Source organism: Petaurus breviceps, unplaced genomic scaffold (assembly GCF_028583685.1).
Source record: "Petaurus breviceps papuanus isolate PSGF00001 unplaced genomic scaffold, PetGlider_PUasm1.0 171, whole genome shotgun sequence".
NCBI classification, from domain to species: Eukaryota; Metazoa; Chordata; class Mammalia; order Diprotodontia; family Petauridae; genus Petaurus; species Petaurus breviceps.
The window spans coordinates 2306602-2313714 of NW_027185754.1; the positions used below are offsets into that span (position 1 = coordinate 2306602).

The following is a 7113-nucleotide window of genomic DNA, read 5'->3' on the forward strand; positions in this document are numbered from 1 at the left end:
TCATTTCTCTCTCAGACTCCAAAGCTCTACTCTTACTTCCCCACAACAAAACATTTCCCCAGGCCTTACCTTTTCAGAATCAAATAACCAGAATTAAGAAGCAAAAAAAGGAGTAGGTCAAGTGGTGCTGCCCTCCTCCCCTCCAGGATGACCCTTCCCCAAATGATCATTTCAATTTGCCTTCTCAACTTAGTGTTTTGATTTTGTCCCTAGTCCATTCTACCTAGTGTACTTACCTTATGTGTCCCTCTATTGGACTATAAGCTCCTACAGGGCAAGAAATGTGCCTTGTTCATCTTTGGATATCCAGTGGTAAGCACAGGGTCCCCCACGCAAAGAGCCCTAAATAAATTTTGTTTGAATGGAATTGAATTGTTTTTTCCATTGCCACTAGTCTTCTTCTGACATGGGAATTTTAATCTCTGTGGCTGGGTTTCAGCAAACATTCATTCCCTTTCATTCAATTTAAACTTTACTAGAGAATTATGGGTAAAACTAAAATAATGCAAAATAAGATAAAAAAAAAGTTTAAGGTCCCTGAGTTTCTGCTATCTAACTCTATCCCAGTTGGTAGAGATCTAGTTTCATCTGACCCATCTTTTTAAACATACAGCAACAATGAAGAATATTTCTGCCAATAAGAAAGAGATGGGTGATTTTTTTCACATGAAGGATGAAAGGGAGACTGCCATTGTATTAGGATTAAAATACAGCCTTACCCTGGCATTTAAGGCCTTCCATAATCTCCTTCAGTCTACCTTTGAAGATTCAGTTCACATTAGTCTCCTTCCCACACTCTAGGTTCCAGCCCAACTAAACTATTAGGTGTTCCCTTATCTTGTATTGAATTCTCCTGCCTCTGTGCATTCGTGGAGGTCATCCTCTCTCTGTCTAGAAAGCACTCATTCCTTATCTCTACTTATTGAAATTCTCTAAGGCTCAGCTCTTGCTGCCTCCTCCATTAAGCCTTCCCTGATGTTCCCAGTTAAATGTGAGCTCTCCCTCCCAAAATTTTCTTACAATATATTGGTTCTCCTTTACCCTTATATCATACTCTTTTGTGTATATGCCTTTACACTCCTCTCCAGCCTCCATCCCTGACTAAATTGTAAACTCCTTGAATTCAGGGACAATGTCAATCCCTCCAGAGTATCCAGAGTGCCTAAAACAGTACTTTGCACTTATCAGGTGCTCAATAAATGGCGAATGAATTTAATATTTGCTGAGAAAAAGGGGGAAGAAGGTTGTGGAACATTAATGATTTCATATAAACTGAGAGCCAAGGAACATTGCCCTTTATTTTATCAAAGGCACTGCCATACTGAGCTGAAGGGGAATCAGGACTGCATCAGCTGAGTAGGAAGTAGCTGTCAGAGTCAAGGCAGCAAAGCGGAAGAAGTGAAGATCTGATTTCTGACACCAGAGAGAAAAAGAAAAGAAAAGAAAAGTTAATCAGAGACTTCCTTTCTTCTCCCTGATGTCTGGAAAGCTTCCAATAGGGCCTATAGTGTGGAGAAATACCAGGTAATTGAAAGCTCTCCAAATCAAACAACCTCTTTCTCATTAGTCCCCTCACCCCCAGCTACTTTGTATTTAACTGTTCTGCACATATCTGTATTGATTCACTCTGTATATGTAACTGGTGACTGCTTGATGAGAGTCCAGCCTTTGTAAGCAGTACAACCTTCTTGACCTGGTGCAACATCCTTGTGAACATGGAAGGTACTCAGGTATTCCATGACTACTAGTCTACTTGCCAAGTGGTGAGGAAAGACTTTTTGACTGGCTCTTGAACCAGAAATAAGCATGCATATACAAAACCCCAACTACTGGATCTTGTTCTTCTTTTTTGGTTGCTTTCAAATAAAGAGGTAATGATTGCTAATACCTACAGTAACCATCCCAGTGGGGAGAGCTCTAGTAGCCTACTCTCCCTAGACCATGCATGAAACCATGAGTCAATAGCCCTGATTTTGCTTCTGTCCCTGTTGTGTCTATTATTTCCTATCTTAGAAGAAAGGAGTGTTGAAGACACAATTGACTAAGCTTCAATGTGAACTTCGAAGGTAAGAAGAAAATTCAACCAGAGGTTCAGTGATAAGAGACCACACCAGAGATGTCCATAGATAGTTGAGTAACCAAGACCAGCAGTGGAACAACACCCAGAGGCTGGTTTCTGCAGGCAAGGGAACTACTTTGTCCACATTTGGAAGTGAATTTGGTGGGACAGATGCTTCATAGCAACCAAATTAACTCAGCCCATTTTCCCAAGGAACCAAGATAGTATGAGGGTGTGTGCCTTTAGATGTAAGAGGATATGCTTGTATTTCTGATTTTGCTTTAGCTTCTCAGTAAACATCCCTTTTGTAAGAACTAATTGTTAATTGGTTAATAATACTGGAGCTCTAATCACCAGGTCAATCACTGATAAAAGGATAACTAATTGGAAGTGTTTGTGGGGGAAAACACCAGAATAGGAGCTTGAACCCATAGCATTAGGAAAGACACCCCCCCCTCCACCAACCCACAGAGGTCTCCACAGAACCCAAGTTAACCTTGTCTGTGGAACCTGACTCATCAGTGAATGTGGGAGTTGGGTTAAAGGCCCCTGAACTTACTTGAGCTACCCATTTTTGCTCTATACATTCATAGTTACACATCTGTCCTTTCTTATTTTCTGCATCTCCAGTGGTTAGCATAGTTCCTGGCACATAGTAGGCACTTAATAAATGTTTATTGATTGATTAAGACCCAGATACTCAACTCCAAATCCAGTGCAGTTTTTTCTACTGTGCAACATTGCTATTAGATCCCAGAGAACTTCTAGAACAACCTCCTCACTTTAAAGAGGAGTCTAAAACCTAGAAAGAGTAAATGATTTATCCAAGATCACACTGTTAGTAAGTGGCAGAGACACAATTCAAATGGGGGCTCCCAATCTAACAGTCACTCTATTATACTACAGTGCCCCTGGTAGAGTAATGGACATTGGGGGGAAAGAGTCTATATACAATGAAGGACACTTTTTAATTATGACTTTACAAAAATAAATGTGCATTTTTTAATGACAGAAAATTCCATAGTCTATAGCACATAGGAATTGGGGAAGCGGAAAGGGGAAGAGGATGGTGGGAATAGCAGAGCCAAGAAGACTGTTTGGTTGAATTTAGGAATTTGGCCCTTTAGGAAATTGGCATAGTAGGCTGGAATTAGAAGATCTGGGTTCAAATCCTGCTTCTCAACAGCCTTTGTTATCTTGGGCACTTAAACTTTCTGGGACTCAGTTTCTATTTCTGAAAAATGAGGGGGTTGGACTATATGATCTCTAAGGTCCCTTCCAGATCTAAATCTATGGATACTTCTGAAGGTTAAAATGAGAAGATAGATTCAAATGATCTTTTCAGTCATTCCACAAGGTCAAAGAATGTGGGGGGATGGCATGGAAGGAATCATCGAATACTTTTTGAGTTAAGAAAACTTAGAGATCATCTACCCTAGCCCAAACCCCTCATTCTACACAGAAAGACATGGAGGCCAAGGCAGGTGAGGTGATTGTTCACTTAGTGACAAAACCAGGTCTTAGAATTTTGATGTTTTCACTTCCCCGACAGTTATCCTTCCACTATAATATATAGGCAACAAGATGACTCTGGACCTAGGTGGCCTGTTCAGGACCAGGTGAGGAAGGCCCAGGTTGAATCAGAAGATAGGAGGTTAATACAAGTAGAAGTACTGGAGGTAGGTAAGCTAACCCGACCCACCTTCTCCAACCCTATGTCTTACCCAAACAAACAGAAGTTCCTCCCCGGAAAAGGGTCTCAACCAACCAGAAGCAGAAGTGTGTGTGTACTGGGAAGATGGAGAGTGTGACCTTGAGGAAATTTTCAAGGGGTCATCACTCCTCAGATCTTCTCTTCGTTCGAGAAAGGTCAAACATTTTAACGCAGGGTCGATGGGAAGCACCTTACAAATCGTGTGTATTGATCCCTGAAGCCTCCTAGAAAGTAGAGCAGACATTTGCATCACAGCCACTTAATTTTAATTGCCCACATTAGAGTCATTAAGGCCCTAAACTGCCCCTTCCTAATGTCGTACCCTGACCCCTTCTGGTTCCCTCACATTGGCCTACTTTGCTGGACACCCAGGGATTTTCTAGGACTCGACTAGCTGAAATGCAATGACCTATGCCGTCTTTAGTGCAGGGATTCTGACGGAGAGTTTCCTTGGAAGTTCATGGGTGCAGGAATCCAACACTCACGAGTCCTTGTCTGTCGCACTCTGGGGCTAGTCTCTGGAAGCTCAAAACTTAATTCCTGGACAATCCAGAGGTGGCGAAATCCAGGTCCACCCACCGCCGGAGGGTGAGGGGTCCAGGAGGGGGAACTGGAGCACTGGAAGGGAGAGGGAGAGATGATAGAACGGGGGTAATGCAGAGATAAGAGATTCTGGAAGCAGCTGAAGGGTCCGTTCTAGTGGGAATTTGTCCCGTTGATTTTCTGGAAGGGGCAGGATTTTCAGTTCTGGGGCAGAACTCTAGGCCTCTCTCCAACCAGTCCACCCCCGTCCAGAGCCTGGGGTGGGGGGAGTTATACTGCCCCTGTTTGATGAGCAGCGACCAATAAATTCATTAATCATCATTTTATGCCTCATCAAACACTTTCGAAGTCCCTCCATGGGAGTTATACAAATTAGCCCCTGAAAAGACAGTAATTTCAGTTTAGCGAGGTATAAGTGCTTTCTGATTGTCTCTGCGTGCAGGCCTCCCCTGACAAGCCAATTCATCAGCGCGTTGGGGATGTGGGAGCGGTGGCAAGGGCGAAACATCACTCTTCGGGACCGGCTCAGCTGCAGGGCCCGAAGGCTCCAGGGTCTGGGAGCTGAGACTCAAATTGGCCACAGATCTCCAATCTTTGTCTCTGGGCTTCTTCCCTTTCCCCGCCTACATTTTCTTCTTCCTCAGGCTCTCCCAGCCTTTCCAGTCCCAACCTCTTCCTTGGGTTCTTAAGTAGAAGGGAAAAGGAGGGGAAAAAAAAAAAAAACTTAGTAAAAACCAGAAGACATAAGTTTAGAATCAAACTCTCACGACTGCATATTCTAATTAGCTATCTTGACTTCGTCTACATTCCCTTACGTTTCTGGAGGTGTTTAAACAGTCCCGCCAGCGCTGGGCACATTTCTCAGTACACAGTAGGCACTGGGGTCCCAGGTGTAGGACACAGTGGTTTTGGGAAGCCTCCTCCATTGCGGGAAAGGCTGTGTCCTGTTGGGGTGGACCAAGATGAAGGGAGACATGAAATATGTGTTAAGATCCAAGGCAATCAAAACTATTTGAGATCTTTGTAGAGAGGCGGTCCAGGTCGGAGCTGTGCGTTTCTTCCTTTGGGGGACCTGGGCTTGCAGGCCTGTTAACTCATTCGTAGAGCTGCATTTGTTGATTATCTCTGTCCGCCTATTCCTGAGCCAGAGTTGGATTCCTGAAAGAGGCTGGGGTCGGCGCGGGGGTGGCTGTAAGTTAAGACACAAAGGGCGGGGGAAAGTTTCCACTTTCACTTCCTTCCCCAGGTTGGGAGCTGGTAATATCCCTTGAGTTCACTAGTAGGTAGAGTCAAGTTGTACTGGAAAAAGCGAAGGCTCCTATCTCCAGACCTCGTTAGTGTAGAGGGTCAAGCCTATATTCGAGTTCCACCTGATCCGAGTCCATAATCTGGGTCCCTTGCCCCCTAACAGAACCAGGAAGCCGAACCTCAGAAATTCAACTCCCCTTTCTCTTCCACCCCCACCATTCATTAGCTTTCTCTACACAATGCGCTGCATGCCTCGGAAAAATAACTTGGCAAACGGGGAGCCGTTTATCTCTTTTATCTTGGGGCCCTATCCAATTAAATAAGTGCACATTTACATTTGCATCCATCAGGCAGTAGCGCCGAGAGCCTCGGGTTTGCTCCTAGCAAATAAAAGCAGATTTCAGTATCATCCGGGCGCAGGAAATGAACGCGCTCTCTGCGCCTGCAGCGCGGCCCGAGCTGGCGCGCAGCCTGCTGCTGAAACCCATCGCCCAATGTAGGAAGACAGGCACATTTAGGGACCAAGGTGACAATTAGAGAAGAAAGGTCAAAACTCTGGGTCTGTACCACTCTAGTTTACCGCACATTCGTTTGGGCATCTCTTGAAATCTCCATTTATACCTCGCCTGTTTCCTGCAACTCAAATGCTTTAGGATCTCCAACTCAAAACATGTTTAGGACAAAAACGAAGTTACAGTCGAATCTTCTTCTACAGTCCACGCGGATCCCACGGAAGCCTGTGAAATTGTCAAAAGATGCCTGGTCAGATCTAGGACTTGCGGGTGCTGTGTGCTGGGTAGTGGGGGTAGTCCTCAGGCTCAAAGCCCTTATCGAGGGCCAAACTAGGGGCTAGGAAATGGTTGAAATTGAGGCTAACAGCTGTACTTCTCTCCCAAACCCCGGATAACAGTGTAGTAGACCTTGAGCTATTCGCGTCAGTACCAGTATATGCTAGATTTGGCTCTGTGGAGAAAATTAGGTCTCACGGGTGCATTAAACCCGAGGTCAAACGAGAGAGAAGCACTAATTTAACACGCTTAAGTAAAGATCCTCGTGGAGGGTGGGAGAGAGGTTTTCTGAGGGAGGGCTTTAGCAACCAAAGGAGCCTTCCACGAAGGAAGGAGAGATTAAGAGTCACCCTTGCCTTGAGCTATCCTGAGAATATCTCTCCACCTACCACCTCAACCGCCAGATAAAAGGAGAAGAGCCAAGAAGGCCTAATTCGGGACAGACTTCCTAAGGAAGCCAGGAATTTGGGTGTGGTGAGCTTGTTTGGTTGTGTTTCCACCTGTAGCCATACATGTACACCACAGATCTGAGAAAGCATCTTATGGGAGGAAAATCCTACTAGTTTGACTTGTGTTTGGGCGAGGTATGCCAAAATAGATTTTTTTCCCCCAAAAAGAAAATCCACAGAACAAATGAGGGTCGGGGAAGTATAGATTCTCAGACACTGCATTCATGCTTGGCCCAGCTAGGAGTAGCTGGGGGAGAAATGTATTAAGTGGGCTAGGTCTGGTACCCGGCAAAGAGAGACTCCTCCAGACAT

The 7113-nt window shown here is 44.8% G+C and overlaps 1 long non-coding RNA gene across 1 annotated transcript; it reads right to left on the reverse strand.

The window, feature by feature from the left end:
* Positions 1–372: 372 nt before the first annotated feature.
* LOC138157244 (uncharacterized) lies at positions 373–6019 on the reverse strand. The gene is made up of 2 exons (XR_011167334.1): positions 3784–6019; positions 373–1413 (listed from the first exon to the last, which is right to left on the reverse strand). It is a non-coding gene; the product is annotated as an uncharacterized lncRNA (long non-coding RNA).
* Positions 6020–7113: the final 1094 nt, after the last annotated feature.